This window comes from Acanthochromis polyacanthus, chromosome 5 (genome assembly GCF_021347895.1).
Source record: "Acanthochromis polyacanthus isolate Apoly-LR-REF ecotype Palm Island chromosome 5, KAUST_Apoly_ChrSc, whole genome shotgun sequence".
Classification (NCBI taxonomy): Eukaryota; Metazoa; Chordata; class Actinopteri; family Pomacentridae; genus Acanthochromis; species Acanthochromis polyacanthus.
In genome coordinates this window covers 27,513,352-27,533,725 of record NC_067117.1, presented here as the reverse complement: position 1 = coordinate 27,533,725, position 20,374 = coordinate 27,513,352, and the positions used below count along the sequence as shown (strand labels likewise).

The 20,374-nt window shown below is 38.2% G+C and overlaps 1 long non-coding RNA gene across 1 annotated transcript; it reads right to left on the bottom strand.

Moving 5' to 3' along the window:
* Window positions 1-12,878: 12,878 nt before the first annotated feature.
* LOC127534103 (uncharacterized) lies at window positions 12,879-14,793 on the bottom strand. Its single transcript, XR_007942060.1, has 3 exons — window positions 14,524-14,793; window positions 13,688-13,832; window positions 12,879-13,528 (listed from the first exon to the last, which is right to left on the bottom strand). It is a non-coding gene; the product is annotated as an uncharacterized LOC127534103 (long non-coding RNA).
* Between the last annotated feature and the right edge of the window lie 5,581 nt (window positions 14,794-20,374).

Sequence of the window (20,374 nt, the reverse complement as noted above, 5' to 3'; positions counted from 1 at the left end):
TTATGATCTGGCACTGGCACATTAATTAGCTTAATGCTATACACTCTATATGCAATACATCAGATGTTTTCTATGTTAATTGCACGGCCCCTGATCAAATAAATGAACAAATTATTGGCAGGATGTAATTAGTCTTTAAACATCTACAAATCATTGAAAAATCTGTATGCTTAATGATGTGACAATGATTTGGTCAAGTTTAGGGAAATATGTTGCTCCAAGTTTTAAAGCTGTAAATTGCAAATTTTAGGGAAACGTGGTTTGAAAGACTACTCTGTGAACCTTACAGGACTTCTGTGATTATGGTTAAACTAATAAAGCATGGACATGTTAAGAAAAATGTTTTAGTGAACAGAATCCAATGTTAAAGCCTAATGTTTTATTGGCCCATCCATGAACCCTGACCTCCTCTGTATGCAGTCTTTAATGTCACTTTAAACAGTCTTTTGCTTTCCTCACATTGAGCTACATGAAGATTAATTTCATTCAGTTGTTGAATGTGTGGAGCAGGACACTGTATCTGACTCATATCCCAAACTGTAAACAGATGTAGTGTTTGCATCGCTTTCATTATTTCGACTTACAGCAGAGCCGTACTGTGGAAGCAGCTGGAGATTTCGTGGGCCGCTGGATCAAAGACTCTGGAAAGACAGAGTACAATTGATTTCAAACAAAGGCTCTTAGTTTCCATCAGCATCATCTGATTTCCAGAGCCAGGCGGGGATCTCATGAAGCACTGCCTTAATGGTAGTTTGCCTTTCCATCCTGCAAGCCCTGTGTCGTGGTTCCTTTACTTGCTAAGCCAAACCTCATGCAGCTGACAACATCAGTGGATAATTTGTTGTTTGATAGCAAATGCATTATGATAACAAAACAAGGTATAAAGCAATAGATTTCAGATGAGTTAAGGTTGGTTTAGGTGGCAAAGCACTGAAAATGAGCTTCTTGTTCACAGTGAAAAATTCACGACTTGAGCCAGTCACAAACTGCCAGAGGAAGATGATCAACAAAAGAATTTACTTTTTCTTTCATTTTGTGTAAGAACTTAATCTGATCTTCATATCCCTAAAAGTACTTTGTAAAAACTTGAGATGAACATTGTTTTCAGCCTGTCAATTTTAGTCGCCTACCGTTTACAGGACAAAATAGCAGCACTAATAAAGACGATATGTGAAAGAACTAATGGCTAAATGGTGCAGGGACATACCATAAATTCACCTTGCCAGACTTTTCATCCAAGAGTTTTATGAAGATCAAAAAAAGCACTTAAAGGGAAGTAATTTTGAACATTTCCAAGTTAATATAAAACGAATTTGAATAAATGGTAATGTTGATAGGGTGCAATGTTGACAATATCTATAACTATTTGGTCATTTGATCTGCAGTGGGAAATTGGGAGCCATTGAAGGTTCTACTTTGTATTTGTCTTAAACTAAACATAATATATTTATTACTAAACATATGAGCCTAAAACATTGAATTGAAAGTCTGAGCAGTAGTTTCAGCAAAGCCTGATAATTAATGTAAGACCAGCTTGATGTGACAATATTTCAGAGATTCCTGTTATAGGAGTGTTTAACTTTCTCTGTCTTCAAAAGCTACACTCATGTTCAATGGAGTTGAGATCAGGGGCCTGTGAGGGAGAGTCAATGAAAGTTTGCACTGATTGGTTTTCTTTGGTCTTTATGTCAATGCTTTGAGGTGTGCTTACACTCATTATCCTGCTGCAGTATAAATCCTTCTCCACAAAGTTGCACACCAAAAGATAAATCGTGTATCCAAAGAAGGTAGTGCTGCTTCTACCTGGTCAGGGTGGAATTGATTCACTGCAGGTGTCCAACATGAATTCTCCTTACATACACCCTTCTGTTAAGCAGCCAATGGTGGGCTGAAACCCCAATGCCTAGATCTAGTGACTCAACTCTGTGCATAGTTATTGCTGTTCAAAAGAAACCTTGAATTTGATTCGGTGTTTGGTCATGTCACCTCCAGAAAAGACTAGTGGCATGTGTCCACCAGATCCGTTTTTCCTCCAAAACCCTCTGCATCTGAAAATTGTCCACTTGGTGGGCGGTCACTACTGGGCCACTGCATGGTCACATGACAAGGCTTTAGTCTGTCAGATGCATCAAACCAGCATGGCAGAAACTTTCTCTTTTACTCTGAAAACATTTCAGAAGTATTTCTGAAAGCATCTGACATGAGAAGTAGCCTGTGCATTTGTTGAATTTTTGCATAAAGTAGAAGTCGAGTCTACTTTATGCAAATGAGCTGTGACCTGCTCCAGGGAGATGCACCAGATCACAATTCGAAACTCATTGCAACGGAACCAGCATGCAACGCAGTGTGTTTCACATAGAAAATGAATGGAATGCAGGAAATTGACGGATCAGGTGGACACGTACCATTAGTTCCTATCAATGTCCATACCACAGGTTTTGTGTGAGGAAGTCTGTGGTTCCCTGGTGATGGGATGAATTTTCAAACTCTGTTCAATCTGCAGTTGCTCTCAGTCTTCAAGACTACCCAGCTTTTCACTGAAAAAAATCTATAACCTCCCGCACTGCCTGTAGGCACCAAGGTTGTATTATCACACTTGAACTTGTTTATGGCTCTTATCCCGGTTGTTTTCTCCTGACTAGATCCTTGCTTATATTGTATCTCTCAAATGCACGTCGCTTTGGATAAACAGGTCTGCTAAATGAAATTGTACAATTGTATGAATAGCTCCATCGTAAGTGAATTTCTTTTGGCAGAAAACACATACTGTACTTTACCAGTGTGCTAATTTGCCTCGAGCAGATGTAAGAAACAACTGACTTTGAATGTCAATTTAAAGAACTTTTCTAAAATATAGACTCACAACATGCTGTTCAGCATGACAAACTGTCAAAATCCTGGGGTTTAAATTGTGAGCCCAGCATGCTCCTGCACCTCCTGTGGGAGCCCTGACCATGGCCACTCACAGCACAATGGTCCTAACAGAGAATATGCCATGGAGCTGTAGGGGGGTGGTAGACCCCACAGCATGGACATCAGTGAGCTGTCACAGCATGAACCCAATTTCTCTTATCCAGCCACACATCTGACTGCTCGCACACACACAACTGACAGGAATATGTGGAAAAGGAGTACAATATACAGAAACGCCACAATGCAGGCTTAACTTGAGAGATGAGTTCAGAATAGGTGTAAACCTGAAATGTTAATTATACTGTATTTTGGTCAACAATGGAATCAGTGAATATATTGTTCTTATGTTTCTGTGTCATCTGTTTAAAATATTAGACTTTAAGGACAATAAGGTTGAGGTTACCAACCAGAGAATCCCAAATGAAGATGAGTGAAATCTCAGTTTGGGCTGTAGCTGTGATGACAGAGCGCATGATAATATGGTAGCATAAGAAATAATGAGGTTAAAATGGTGGGCAGATGGTTGAAATGGTTTACGAAAAAGTAAAAAAGAATATCCACCATCAATGGATTAAATGGCTAGCTAAAAGTAATGCATAAATGTTTAAAAGAGACAGCTAAAAATAACTGATAGTTTCCTAAAACTATTAGATAATGAAATACGTATCTAAAAGCAATATATAGCTAAAATTTGTTGATTGGTGGCCGCTGGGTTAAAAGAGAACGCTGTACTGTATAATGGATTAAGTTTAAGTAATAGTTTGGATAGGCTGGATAAATGGTAAATATAAATATCTAGATAAACTCTAATCCTAAAAGTAGGCTAATATTGTAACGGCTAAACAGTATACAAAAGAGGCGAGTACACCCCTGTGCAAAATCACATAAATGCATCACTTCTACATCAGCGAAAAGAGTGTTTTCTCCTGTGAACAATCAAAAACAAATACTTCAAAATGATTGCATTAACCTCTTAAGACCTGCTGTCCACATATGTGGACATGTTTTTGTTAATAATAATACTAATATTACTGCTTCTACTACTACTACTACTACTAATAATAATAATAGTAATAACAATGTAAATCTAGTAATCGCATCGGTCGTATGCACCGTGCACCGGAATACGACCCATGAGAGCGTATTTACATTAGCGCCCCTACGGGGAAAAGGAACACATTACGGGATTTAATTCACGAAACGGCTTTTCCGTCGCAAAACGGCTTTTTCCTCACTTTCCCAACACGTTTTTAGGGTTATGGTTAAGGTTAGGGTTAGGGATAGGGACAGGGATAGTGTTAGATAAAAGTTTGTTCATGGTGACATTTCACCTGCGACTCCAGAGTGTCGATATTTACTCAACCGCTAGAGGTCGCATACGTCAAAACGTAACACTGGGTCGTAATACGGGCGTGTACAGACGACCTATGTGGTCGTTTTTTGTTTGAGGACAGGCTGCTCCAATCAGTTCTGAGTGTTTAAATAGTCTTGCCCGTCCTCTGTCTTTGTCCGTCCATCTTCCGTCTTACTCTGTTTGAATCCATCATGTCTGACCCCCTATACTCCTGCCTGACTTCTTCTCAGTATTCATCTACCTTTTTGGATTGTTTGTAAGTTTTTGCCACACTTGTTCTGCTTTTATTTGATCTGGACTGCTTTCATTTCATTTTCGTCATTGGTGTCTGCGTTTGGGTCCTGAACTCACCGATTCATAACAAAACTAACATTCCCATTAGGAATTCCTGACAGGATGCTGGGACCAAGCGAAACATCCTCAAAGCAAAGCTGCGATGGCAGATTCTTTGTCATGTTGACTCGTCTTTGAGGGTTTCCTGCTGGGATCAGCCTGTATCTGTTAGCAAAATGGAAACCTGTCACCATTTTTCAAAGGTTTGCTGAGTGAGGCACACTCAAAGGAGAGGCCACCTGGTACTCCTAAAAATGCTTGTAGCAGTGTTGGGTTGTATTGTTGTTGTATCACATTTTGTAGGTTTGAAGCTGAGAAGTTTACAACAGAAAATTCTACAAAGTGTCTCTTACTCGTTAGAGCCCAATATTGTTCATTTTGGCCTTACATTTGTGGAGCTATTACTGCCTCTATTTGAGTGTAAATTTTAAAAATGGGCTATAGAGCACAAGGGTTGGAGGATGTAGCTCCAAAGAAACAAGAATGAACTTGCATGATGTTTCTGATCACAAATTTTCAGTACTCTCAGTTTAAAGGTGACCCTAACCTCAATGACAGATTTTAAATGAAATATACAGCATGTAGTTTTGACTGCATTGTCAGAATAACCGCATACATACTGTGGCTAAAATGTACAGAAATGGAAAGCTCAGATAGATATGTTTATTCGAAATAATTCCCATTAAGGACACAATAAAATCTATTCTGGAATTGATGCTTCTGATTCAACATGAAGCAAATGCAGCCCTAAAAGAGTCACAGTAACAAGAAAAAAACAGCAACTGCAGATGCAGGAGGAAGAGATGTCCTTTAATTTAATGTTGTCTAATTAAGATGTGCAGAATAGTACAAATTTAGGATTTATGCCAGCTGAAAGATGTTAGTGGACTCTGCTGCATCTCAAAAAGTCACACAAACTGAATTTAGTTTCCTCCCCTCTAGCACATACAGATATTACCAAGTAAAAGTGGAAAATTCAGACTGTGGACAGTATGTTTGTGATCCTTAGTTCATACTGTAAGATAAAGCCTATAACACGACAATATCTACAACAGAAATGTGTTGAGTATTCAATTAGTGAGGCACTAGAATATTAAAATACTTCAAATGTATTCCCTGTTAATGAAAAAGCTCAGATCTTGCAAATGACTGCTTATGGTCACATGCTTACAGTCAAAGTGTTGCAGCTCTTTGATTTCAGTTCTTTATTCTTTCTGTGGTACTTGAGAACAAGTGGTGTCAAAGGGTTGATCACACAGCTAAATACAACAAAGCTGAATCCTTTCAAATCACATTTGAGATGAAACCTGTGCCATGTAGTCTGTATTTCCTGAGTCTTGCTGCCAGGCCTGATGTTGACGCAGCTGGAAGTACTAAAGAAAAGGTACACTGTGTGTCTAGTTTTGTGTGTGTGTAGGATCAGTGAGGATTTGTGTTAAAATCTATGTATTGAGAATTTACAGAGCCACAAGGCTTCAGTGTGACATGAACCTGAGGGACGTTTCACAATGAAAATTGATCACGCAAACAATAATCAACGCAGCTGAAGCTTCCCACTGCTGCAAGGTGTTGGTGTTGTTCAAAATAATCCATAATGTGGCTCAGCTTCCTGCTAACAGCTCCCCTCCTTCATTCATCACTCACTGACCATTTTGCGCTGCGACCGTGCCGTGATTGATTGTGTTTATGTTTTGTACCTGCTGTGTGACTGATGAAGTGAAATGTGTGTGCACTATTCTGTGGACGGATGTCGTGTTCACTCTGTACGTGCTGCACACAGAATGAGCTATGCGTGCGGAGCTGCACTAAGCCGGAGTTTAAGAGGAATTCAAAGTGCCTGTTCAGCCGAAAATCATAAAAAAGCAAAACAAAGCAACCTTCAATTCAAAACTTTTGAGTGGATTCATGCAGTTATGTTTGGTTTCTGGTGCCTATCCCACCCGAAGGCAGTGAAAGGTCAAAATCACGTGTGCAGACATGTGCACGTCGCTGTTTTCAATGAACTCCTAATGAATAGACAACTGAAAGGGTCTGTTGGGTACAGATCAGAAGTCCTGACAGAATGGGGAGCTTCTTTACGAAGTGATTGATATTTATCATTTGGAAATCCCAGTTGACACTGAAACATATGTGGAAATCACAAATAGACATATAAAACATGCACAGAGAAATTCACTAGACCACCACAAAACATCCAAAACAACCAGGTACACAAAATGACTCCTAAACAGATGAAAAAAAAAATCATTATTTAGTGAATTTCAATCTCAAAACCAGCAAATTATCTTATTTTATCTTGGTTGTTATCCACATCCTCCACAGGACACATGAGGATCCACTTTTCTGTGCCCAGGAGCCTGTTGTCTCTGTCCATGGATCCACAACTCTTGTTAAATGTGAAACTTATCAAAAGATGATAAACAGCAAGATCAATTTTGCCAAAAAGGTGCTGCAGAACTGCTGAAAAGTGCAAAACTGAAAAGAAAAAACAAGTCAGTATATGGTTTCAAAAAATAAAGTGAGAAGATGCTGGATTTACTAGAGAGAAGTCACGAGGCACCATAAAAAAAAAAGTGTTTGAATCACCTTGAGGCTGTCAAGACAGCCAGCAGACTTCCTGTCACTACGAGACGCCTTTTGATGCCATTAATTTGCAACAGATAGTTATATTTAGCAGCTCCTATGAAGTTTTAGCTGAGATGGAGAGACACAGTTGTGGGAGGATAAAGAGGTAGAAAACCAGACGTTTATTTCGAATACGCAACATTTTTCAGATTTGATCCACAGAATAATTTTTACAGAAACTCCTAATACCTGTGTTTTTTTAAATTCATGACTGTTTCTTGGTGTAGATTGATTCCTTTCATGTCTATACCATCTTATCTCACACATAACCCACTGTAACTTCTTATACAGTGACACCAACAACAAATGAATTACACACGGTGTAATATATATATAAATATATCCAGGTTCAGGGTTAAAACTTTTACATTAGAGTGACTTTGGTCTACAACTTTCTCTGTCGCATCCCTTCACTAAAAGACCAGAGTGGTAAACAGCAGTCTCCACGCTACATGATTTTCAAATGCGTATGTCTTCTTGGCACCAACAATTTAAGTGTTCTAAAGCAGATTTAGTGTTTGTTCTGGCAGTCTCACTGCTTGGTTAGTCAGATGTAATGATGCTGCCTCCAGGATCCTGTGGGGATCTTCACATGGAGTGAAATATGAAGCTGCACATTTTTGGCTGAAACATGGCAGCAAACAGTTTAGCACTCAAACCGTGCCTTGGACGGTGATTAGAAGTGAGGTTAAGGATTGAAAAGTGATGAAAGGAGGTTGGAATAGTGCCACTCTACTGATTTCCTCAGATTTCCTACAAGTTTCCTTCCGTCCTGTGTTTTGTGTAGAAATTCTGAACTATCCAAGCACGAGCAGGCACCCACATAGTACAGGCCAACAAATCATTCCGATTTTGTTAACCATATGTTTTAATTACAAGAGTCAGGCTTTGCTTATATGATTTATTGCATGAGCCCCGATAACGATGCTGCTCACTATACACTTTCTATGCCTATTTCCTTTCTTGATTTGAATGATTAGATCTGTTAAATCGTAAAATACATATACAGTAAAGACATTTTGGACATTGTTTACTCATAGTGCAGTCACCGCCCCCATGCAAAGAGACAAATAAAAGCTGAATGCCTGAAAATTTGCTGTGCCTTTGAGGATTTAAGTCCCTTGTGTTTCAGTATGTGTGTCTTCTTTTGTGTGTTTAATTAAAAAGTTGCTTGATTGTTTTCCAAAGAGCATCTGCCCCAGTTCTGCTGCAGCGCTGTTACTTCCTGCCCAGTGGTGCCTTCCCTTTACTCCATTTTATTTTTATTTTAGTGTATGTTTGCTGAAATACTTCAGATTTAATGGTGCAATTCCCCACAAGCAGTGAGGTCTGGAAGATGTTCAACTGCTGTTAGGCCAGAGAATTTAAAGTACAAATAGTGGGGGTTACTTCAAAGTATGATCTTGTGGTCAGACCATTCTGTGGCACAGAGTGGTCTGAGAATTCTTCTATAGGAGAAAATACTCTGGCTGGTTTGTGTTTATTTTAAACCCATTACAATCATCAAAGCTTAGCCAAAGATGCAGCAGCACTGTCTCTTCAAATAATAAAGTAGGCACTGTTTTGGTGGTACATGTGCAGGCAAGGAGGTGAGGACCAAGGGCCTCAGTTTGTTTTTAAAAGTGTGTGTGTGTGTGTGTGTGTGTGTGTGGGGGGGGGGGGGGGGGGGGGGGTGGAGGAGACCACAGCACTTTGAGAAAATGTCGAAGAACGGCGGCAAAATACCACAAGCTGGGCTTGAACTCTCAACCACCACACCAAAGGCAGAGGTTCAAACCTCTTGAGCTATCAGTACATATGAATAGAGGGGTCTGTGGGCCGCTATAGTACTAATTCTCCCGGGCCGAAATTTTGCCCCTGCACGCCTCTGGTCGGAGCTTCCACTTGGCACAGGCGCAAATTTAGCATCTGCACGGTTTTTTTTTTTTAACCTCACGAAGGTGTGCTGCATGTCTGTGCAACTCTCAGCCGAGTGCGGATGGTGCGTTCAGGAGCGTCGGAATTTTCTATACTGCTGAAAATAACTGGGTTTACAACGGCTTACATGCGAAGAATTTGAATGTGTTGGAGACAAAATGACCCCTGACAAAAAGTAGGGGGGACACATCCCCACCGTCCCCCCCTAAACTGACGCCTATGGTGAGGACTGTCATTAAAAGAGCTGCTTCACAAAAAGAAAAGACAAACAAAAAATTGTACAATATAAATCCTCAGCGAAAATAGAAACTTTCAGTGTACGAAGTTGCTGTCAGGAGTTTGTGTCGTTTTACAAAAGGAAAGGCAATTTTGAAACGGCCATTGGTTGACTTGTACCTACAGTCTACAGACTGTACCAAGTGTGACCAAGTCCAAAATACGAATTAGGTACCATTCCTGAAGTAAGCTATGGCACAAAAAAACCCTGACAAAACACATTACAACAAATACAGTACCATTCAAATGTTTAGAGACGCTTTCACGATCAAGGATCGTCCGATATCGTTACTATTACCAACACTGTAGCACAAAATAAGGACATTAAAATTGTAAAATAACACATATAGAAGGTATGTAATATGGAAGAAAACTTTTGTGTTTTGGACTCTACTGTTTGTCTGGACATCAGCTTTGCACACTATTGCCAATAAACTTAGCATCTCCATGACATCATTACCTGGCATGCTTTTGAAAACATCAGTTATGTTGTGCTAAATACAGTGTTGATATACACTCGACAGCCAGAATTGCTGAGTCAAGTAAAGAAAAACAACAATCATTTTCAAATTTCAAGTTTCTCCAAGTGCAGTCTCAAAAAACATCAAATGCTGAGATGAAAACGGTTCTCTAGTTCCAGGAAAGGAACACTAAGAGTTATCTCTGCTGCAGAAACACCAAGTTAATGCCGCCTTAGATTTGATCCCACATCCACGCTTCCCAGAATTGCTGCAAAGAAACCTCCACTGATCAAGAAGAAGAAGAGAACACCGTGAATCCAAAAATACAAGGAGTAAACATTAGATAAGTGGAAATCTGGACTCTGGTTGGATGAGATGTTTTCTGCATGTGCATTTTCTGCTGTGTGGGGTTGCTTTGCCACTGATCTTGTTGAAATTCAAGGCATCACTTAACCAGCAGGGCTACCACAACATCCAGCAACAACGCACAACCCATCTGGTTTGAACTCAGTGGGGCCATCATTAGTTTCTCAGCAGGACAATGAGCCGAAAAACACCTGCATGCTCTGTAAGGGCTGTTTGAGCAAGGCGCCGAGTGATGGAGTGCTTCGTCAGATTATCTGGCCTCCACATATTACCCATCCTGAACCTCGTGGCTGGACTGCAGAATGAAGGAGAAGCAGCCAGCATTACTGTTGGAAAAGCTCCAGGTGATACCTTCATGAAGCTGGCAGATGAAGAGTGTTCACAGCTGGTATCAAAGCTGAGAGGCTTTGTTTGTTTGTTAATTACATTTTTCCATATGTGCTGTTTCAAAGTTTTAATGCGCTGCTTCAGGACAAAAGAGCAAACTTGCTATCAGAAGAACAAAGATGCTAGTTTAAACAATAATTGGAAGGTTGAAACTGAAAGTTTTGCTCAAAATGATGGACTTCTTGGTGGTAGTCGTTCATACAAACACAAAATTACACTGATTCAATGCTCTCTGCTAGCAATCCCACCTTGCATCGCATCAAATTTTGCTAATGCAGCTGTTGTGTAAATGTGCTATTTTTGTTCAAAATCTCAAAAAGAGCACACATTGTAAAATAATTCTATTTCACTCTATTTGACTTTGCACAGGGTTGGTGTTCCATCTTTGTGAGTATATCGTGGTGACATCAGTGCAGGATTGAAAAATCAGGTAAAATGTGATTGCTTGATTGAATCTGACTTTGTCCTGCTGATCACTTCAAACGCAGCTAAAATAATTAATCTTGATTGTAGACATCATCCATAGCATTAGCAGCAGGTGCACTGAAAGGCTTCAACTCCACTTATGGGGGCTTTAGAAAGTGATTCATGATGGTTTGTCCTCTGCACTTACTCTGTATTTAACCAAGCTGAGGAGGACACAATGTGCCACGAATATTACATAACCCACCATGAAAAATAGTGCAGTTCAAGGTCTAAGTGAGGTTTGTGGCCATGTGAATATGTGCACGGTGATGGAGCAGTACAATGGAATGCTAATGAGCAGCCAGAAACTGGAGCTTAATTAATTCGCTCTGCTCTCTGCTCAGTGAGAATATTGAATGTTTCTTCTGCCTCTGTCTGCATTTAATTGCTGCATGTCGAGATACACTAAAGGCCGCCGTGTACATTCATGACAGTGCCCCTATGTGCGGTCAGTCTCTGCAGAGAGGACCTCAGGATCATTAAGTCAGAAAGTTGAGTAATAGGCCTTGGAATGCAGAGGACGATTCCACAGAGTATGAAGGAACATGTTTCCTCCAATTAACTATTCGCCCCCTGACTTTCACAGTTGGCGTTCCGGTAAATTTATAAGGATTCTTTCACAACCGCAGACCTATAATGCTTTATATATATATATATATATATATATATATATATATATATATATATATATATATATTATGGCATGCCGTTTAGGAAATTATATATATAATGAAAGTCGATATATATATAATGAAACTTGATATATATATAATGAAAGTCGATATATATATAATGAAACTTGATATATATATAATGAAAGTCGATATATATATAATGAAACTTGATATATATATAATGAAACTTGATATATATATAATGAAACTTGATATATATATAATGAAACTTGATATATATATATAATGAAACTTGATATATATATAATGAAACTTGATATATATATAATGAAAGTCGATATATATATAATGAAACTTGATATATATATATAATGAAACTTGATATATATATAATGAAAGTCGATATATATATAATGAAACTTGATATATATATAATGAAACTTGATATATATATAATGAAAGTCGATATATATATAATGAAACTTGATATATATATAATGAAAATTGATATATATATAATGAAAGTTGATATATATATATAATGAAACTTGATATATATATAATGAAACTTGATATATATATAATGAAAGTCGGAATATAGAATGTTCAGATTTTCATTCCATCTATTCAAAGTTTCATTCCATATATTCAGACTTTTTCCTACTGAGCCCTGGAAGGACATGGCAAACAAAAACAGGAACCTTATTGGACATTTGCTCTTCAGATGAGCTCTTCTGTGATTATCTATCTGTCTTCATGGTTGTCACAGGGAACGGCGACTACGTTTGAGAAAACAGGTAATTTTTAGAGATGTTTTGATTCTGAACACTGAACGTGTTAGCATTAGCTTAGCTACTTAGCTTCGACTACATTTGCATCCCTACATAGCTTAAAGGTTAAACACATGCACCATATGTTGATGATAATGATAATATCTATGTTTATCTTTATAGCTGGTCTTAAGGCTAATTACGAGGCAGAGGTCAGCTGCTGCCTGGACACATCCATGATCACGCCACTGGTGGGACACAATTGTACTGGATTTCAGCTGAAGGCTGCTGTTCTGTCCAAACTGAGACATTTTATTGTGACATACCCTCCACTGTTGTTAGCTTTTGATTCAATAATTTTTTTGAGATGAGGAAATCACTATTGCATGTTTCTAGTTAAATACCCTACTTTTATGATATATCACTACAGCATGCACTTTTTATATTTTCCATCAATTTCACCCAAAAGTTGAATAACTATTTGTGAGCAGTGTATGTAGACACATAATAGAAGCACATTTCAATAATATGTCTGCTGCAGTAGTGCAGTTTATCTACCTAGATTGGTGTAACAGTAAAAAAACAACAATATATGCTACTGATGTTTCTGACTAAAATCTGCTTGAAAAGCACAACTGCTTATCTGTCAAAATGTGTGTAACAAAAGTGTGCACTGAACACTGAATAAAGTCTCTGTAGATTATAGACAAAATTTGCATCTCTCATCACAAATTTCTGTTCATTCATCCAAAGTGCATGAGTAAAATACAAAACAGGTGAAGTACTAAAAAAGATTTATTTTCTAGAAAAGCCAATAGTCAACAATGCAGTTTAATTCTGGGACAGTTGCTCCAGCACCGACACCATGCGTCCCATCAGTGCAACCAAGGTTTTCATTCATCTTCTGGATGTTCTGGAGCATGGCAGAGGTCACGTCTTGGTGTCTTCCGATCTGTTCCAAGAACCGTTCCTCTGACCTCTCCAGATACTGCAGAGGATCCACAGCAGCTTCCTGGTTCCCTTTTCCTGCATAAAAGCACCAAAAAGTACTAGTTGTCAGTAATTATTTTCTATTTTCATAAACACAGTTAACTTAAAGTAAATGTTCTATTTTGTGATTTTAGGATGGGTCAAAAGATAACATACTGATCATGTTGATGTCTGCATAGTCTAAACAGATCTTACTTGATTTGGTCTGTAGAGAGGAGGACGGCGTGGAGGAGCTGCAGGACGGAACCAGTAAGCTGCAGACTAGTGCTCCTGGTAACTGGACCTCATCATCCAAGGCCGACAACTCAATAAAATGAACAAGACATGCTGTTGATAGCATCTGTAATACAAATGATTTTATCCATTAACTGATTTATTGCTTTGTCCATACAATGTTAGAAAGTGTTACAAATAATACCTGTAATCATTTCCAACAGTGATAAATGCCTTGTTTTATTTTACAACAAAAAACACCAAAAGCATCTGTGTATAAGAAATCAGTGCATTGGATTTCCACATCTGCAAAGCTAGAAAATCACACATCAGAATTTTACCTTGAAATTATGAAAATAGCTGCAATTACCAGTACTCTTTACTTCATTGTGTTAACTTGATCATTTGAATCAGTTTTTTAGACATGTATTACTGATACGAAACATAATCAACACATAAATTAAAATGTGTTCGCAAAGAGTTCACTGGTTCTTCAAGGGAAATTTCAATGATAACCATATAGTTCAGTAATATGATTAATGGGTCATTGTGTAACAGCGTGGGAGGTTCTGAATACAGGTCTTGGACTGAAATATTGCTGCTGCTTTCCTCCGGTTTTATAAGGAGTTGTTTCATAGCTTGTTAGCTTACCAGCGGCTAACTGGCTGGCAAACAATAGTTCAACGCCAACCTCTAATCAGTGATCCGGTGTCCGGACCGCGTTAGCTGGCGGAACGTTCATAATACTGATGTGGGACTGTTGTAGCTAGCGTATTCATAGTAGGATAACAGCAGGATGTTGGAGAAATAAAACTTACCATTATCAGGATCGCTGGTCTGCATGGCAGACTCTTAGCGCATCGCACTGCTTGAATGTCTGTGTATTTCAGGCCGATTTCAAAATAAAACTCAATAAAATTCTCGTCCGGGTGAGTGTCCTTCATTGTCGCTTCGCCATACGGACATGTCCCTTCCGGGGCTCGGTAGGAAAAAAAGATTTGATATATATATAATGAAAGTTGATATATATATAATGAAAGTCGATATATATATATAATGAAAGTTGATATATATATAATGAAAGTTGATATATATATAATGAAAGTTGATATATATATAATGAAAGTCGATATATATATATAATGAAAGTTGATATATATATAATGAAAGTCGATATATATATAATGAAAGTTGATATATATATAATGAAACTTGATATATATATAATGAAAGTTGATATATATATAATGAAACTTGATATATATATAATGAAAGTCGATATATATATAATGAAAGTCGATATATATATATATATATATATATATATATCAAGTTTCATTATATATATATCAAGTTTCATTATATATATATCAAGTTTCATTATATATATATCGACTTTCATTATATATATAATTTCCTAAACGGCATGCCATAATATATATATATATATATATATATATATATATATATATATATATATATATATATACACACAACCAGACACACGGGCTGTATTAAAAACCACCTACTATAAAGGCAGTACAGTGGTCCCTTACCATACTGCAGCTCACTTTCTGCGGTCTCACTGCATCGTGGATTATGAAATTGTATTTGTTATCTGGTATTTTTCGCTACATTGCAGAATTTTTGCAGTATACAGGTATTTTTATAAACTTATTATTTGAATCATTTTTGTGTTAAAATAAGCGTGTACTAGCCTAAAAAAATGAAAACAATATAAAAAATATTTACAATAATAATTAAAAGACATTAAAAGATTTTTGAATTGAAATAAAATGCTAGACATTGTACTGGATTTGGAAAAAAAAAAAATCATGGATTGGACCAGTCTACCTCACTGTGTCACACAATGCAAAGCAGTGAAATGTTAACAACACCAATTTTCAGGGCTATTCAACAGCTTTCTGACATTATGCTACTATTTGCCACCAGAGGAATCCTTGGCTGACTTTATTCATATATTATTACAGGCCAAGGTATAATTAATTTTTTTAGACACTTTACCTTAATTAAAGTTTATTTATATATTATTTATACCCTAAGACTAACTTTACAACCACACTCCTGTTTTACTTCCTCGCTTTGTTTATTTTCCATCCTTTATGATTGTGTGCACCATCCTGGTTGGTGTCACTTGTGCCCTGTTTGGTCAGTCAGTACTTGTTTATACATAGCCTTGTCTCTTCCAGTTTTCAGTTGCCTTTCTACGTTTTACACAAAAAGCCTCTTTGTCTTTCTGCATTGTGAATAATATTTCTTTAGTCTTGTGTTACCCCTTTCTGGACTGACTTGGTAAAATGGTTGTATTTATATAGCGTTTTTATCCAAAGCACTTTACATGATGCGTCACATTCACCCATTCACACACTGATGATGGAAGCTGCCATGCAAGGCGCTAACCACGACCCATCAGGAGCAATTAGGGGTTCGGTGTCTTGCTCAGGGACACCTCGACATGAGCATGACGAGCCAGGGGATCAAACCAACAACCTTCCAGTTACAAGACGGCCACTCTACCCACTGATCCATGACTTACCTGTAGATTGTCTTTTAGGACCTCCCTGGATCTCCAGTTCCTTTTGTTTTTGAACATGTACCCAACCCCTAAGTCTAATTAAAGTTATTGTTGTTTATTTTACCTTCCTGTTCACCATGTCTTCCTTTGAACAAACTAACAAATCTCGAGTTTGCCCCTTCTATCAGGCTAAACTTAACTACCCTGGTACAAACTCTGAGATGGGTTTAGGACTGTGCAACTCACTGAATGAGATGCAACACAAAATGAAACTGAAGACATTCATTCCTCTGACAGACTTTCTTATTCCATATGTCTCCTATTTTTTTGTTAATATTTCAGTTAGTGTTGCTGTATGTGTCTGGTGGTGATTTGAAGTGACTTATTTCGTTGGCGTGATCTTAAGTTAAAATAATTTGTTCTCAGGTCTGAAAGATTCATTCATTCACTCTAATCAGCTTACTATTTCACTACCTTCTCTGGCACTGCAGAACCTGCCACTCCCACTTGCCGTGCTTTCCTGACAAGATCACACGATCACATCTGTTTCTTCACCCATCTGCCTCCGCTCACCTCATTAGCTCCTCAGTATGTATACTGGGGTTACGGTAGATTAGTCAAGAAAATTGCATCCACCTTTCTGGAAATCATCGTCAGTGCAAAAAGGGTTTGAACCTGCTGGTTGGCTGGGGCCGCACAATTTACATGTTCTTCCTGTGCAATCATGGGTTTTCTCCAGGTGCTTCCTCCCACAGTCTGAAGACATGCATGGTAGGTTAATTGGGGATTCTAATTTGGCTGTAGGTGTGAGCATGCGCATATATGGCACACGCTCATATGTGGTCTATCTCTTTGTGCTAGCCCTGTGATGCACCAGCACATTGTTAGGGTGCATCGTGCCTCGCACCCAATGTCAGCTGGGATACGCTCCAGCCCCCCAGCAACCCTCCACGGGATAAAGTGGCTATAACTAATGGATGGATGGACAGAAGATAGGATGTCATAAATCTTAGTGGAACTGCAGGTAAAACCATCAACCTTTCAGAGGGAACATTTTTAATATTTTATTAAAGGCCTTGGGGTAATTTCGGAGTCCGAAATTAGGAACCTCAAGGCTCATTTCGTGTTGTTTTGTCTTTTGGGTTTCGTTTTTATCCCCAAGTGTGTGCATGTAAATATTGCTTATTTTTTGTTGTCAAATAGGTCAGACTGACTTGACTTATTGGACTAATGTTAGTAAAATCATACATTAATCATACGTAGTTTCATTTGCTACAACTTGCCCACACTAATGTACAGTGGCAACATGCTGAACTCTCACACATCGACATGCATCTTTATTGCCTTTGTCTGATGTATTTATTTCAAAGCAAAGCATGTTATCTGGTGCCATTTAGTGGGAGTGAAAAGCCTCTTGTCCCAGTTTAATAACAGCTCAATGACCCTTCTTAATGTCAGTAAAAGCTGGAGGCGTACCGTGTGACTAAGAGTGCTGGTGCTTTATGTACAAGAGGCCTCCTTCTCTATTGAGTACTAGTCTTTGTATATGCAGAACACTTAGGGTCTAGTTTTTATACCAGAAAGTCGTGTTTGTTTTTAGTTAATCCCTGGAGATCATATAGATGTTTAACAGAAGGCATGCCACAAAAAGTTGCAAAAACAGTTTGTCTTTAGTTTGGCTCTATTGCTTCACCATTCAGGTACTTTAGTTTACTGAGACTGGATGTTATCTCAGCACAATGACTTTATCCTTTTTCTTTATTTCACCTTGACACGTAATTGTGTTTGGACCTAACTGCCAAATGTAGCTTAGGATAGTGCAGGCAAGACGATGAAGTACACAGTTATAATGTTTGAACTACGGGTGAGTGGTTGACTTCATAGGAAAAACAAATTTCCTAACATATTGTACAAATTTCCATCAATCTTAAACCTTCAAAGCATAGACATACACAACCATTCAAAAGTTTGGAGTCACTTAGAATGGCCTTATTTTTTAAAGAAAGCAGTTACTTTTTAAATGAAGGTAACATTAAATTAATCAGAAATACAGTCTAGACATTGTTAGTGTGGTAAATGACTATGCTCGCTGGAACTTGGTAATTTTTAATGGAATATCTCCATAGGGGTGCAGAGGAACATTTCCAGCAACCCTCACTCCTGTGTTCTAATGCTACATTGTGTTAGCTAATGGTGTTGAAAGGCCAATTGATGATTAGAAAACCCTTGTGCAATTATGTTAGCACATGAATACAAGTGTTTTCATGGAAAACATGAAATTGTCTGGGTGACCCCAAACTTTTGAATGACAGTGTAATTCAGATGAGGGATGCTTTTTGTAATTAAATTTGACCTTTTTTCCAGATTTTTTTGTTATAGGTATACATTACTTGCTTTCAAGGCAAATGCAATATTGGCTACACTCTTCTTTTATGTTGCATATACAGTTGCTTCACAAAATATTCAGACCCCTTTACGTTTTGCACATTTCAAAATGGTGCTGATTTAATTTAAAATCAATTAACTGAATTTTTAAAATTTTGCAGATTTCTTAAAAATGAAAGCTGAAATCTCTCATTTGCATATTGCATTCCCTTTATTTGTGCCTCAGTTGTGTCAAGAACCTGAACGGAGTTCACTCGTAGTATGGTGATTTATTTAGTTATAATCTAGAAGGGCATACACCTGCTTGTGTAAAGTCCAAAATCACACTGCATGTCAGGATAAAGAAACACTTCATAGTCAGCTGTGTTGTTCTGACAAAGTGGGAGTAGCAGGTTTGTGATCTTGGACCTCAGCCCCCAGAAAATGTTGTAGAAAAACTGCTATGACTGTTATGATCTGAAAAAAATATACACTTTGCTCCTCATTGGTAAATTTTTAATCTACAGCAAAACAGGAAATATCTGTCCCGCATATGTCTTAAAGAGAAGAACATGAGTGACAGTTCATTCATAGTATGACATCCTTTTGTGTCCTTTCAGCTGGTGAAACAGTTTCATTCTGGGCATGCTTTCCCATCAACACTTTCCAGGTCTTCGGGGTGGATGCCGAGGTGTTCCCGGCCAGATAGGACACACAGTCCCCCCCTTGTTGTCTCCTTCCAGTTAGATGTCCTAATCCAATGCCTGAACCATCTCATCTGGCTCCTTTCAATGCAAATGGAGCAGCAATTGTACTTTGAGCTTTCTCCTGATGTTCAAGCTCCTTACCCTGCCACTAAGGCTGAGCCCAGCGACCCTACAGAGGAAACTCATTTAGCTGCATGTATTTGCCACCTCATACTTTCCATCACTATCCAGGGTTCTTGATCATAGGAGAGGTTTGGAACATAGATTGACTGATAAATCAAGTACTTCATCTTCCAGTTCAGCTCTTTCCTCACCAAAGTCATCCAGTCCAACACTGGCATTAATGTTGATGTTGCACAAAACCATCTGTCCTTTGTTCCCATCACTCCTGAGCAAGATCCTGAGATACTTTAACTTTTTCACTCAGGGCTCCCAACCCAGAGGGAGCATCTCACCGGTTTGTGACAGACCATGCCTTCAGACTTGGAGATGCTGACTCTAATCCTCAACTGCAATCCGCCCCACTGCATGCTAAAGGTCGTGGTCTGATAAAGCCAACAGAACCATTTCATCTGCTAGTATGAACACAAAGCTCTTCTTCCATTAGCTCATTTTAAATGGCTTGACATTTTTAACCTATGAAATTCTTCTTTGCCACCTCAGAAACTGAAAGGCTACATATTATACTGTACATTGAGAAAACAGGTTCTTTAGACTGATACCTTATAAGGAATACATGAGCATTTTGGTTCTATGAAATGAGAAAACATTTTGAATAGATGATTAATATGTGAGTGAATGATAACCTCTAAGCTTAAAACTATGAGACCTGGCAAGTGTGCAAGCGCATCAGTACTCTCTAATGAAACCACGACAACATCTACCCTTTCAAAGCTCATAAAGTTCAGTTGGTGACAAGAGCGAATTCAATAATTTCTCACAATAATGAGGCATAATAATGAGGTCACAGTTAAAGGCATTGTTGTGATGAACTGCATTATATTGAGAAGTGTTTCTATTTACCTATTTGCATAAATCAAGGAGGCTGTCCGTGCAACAGCA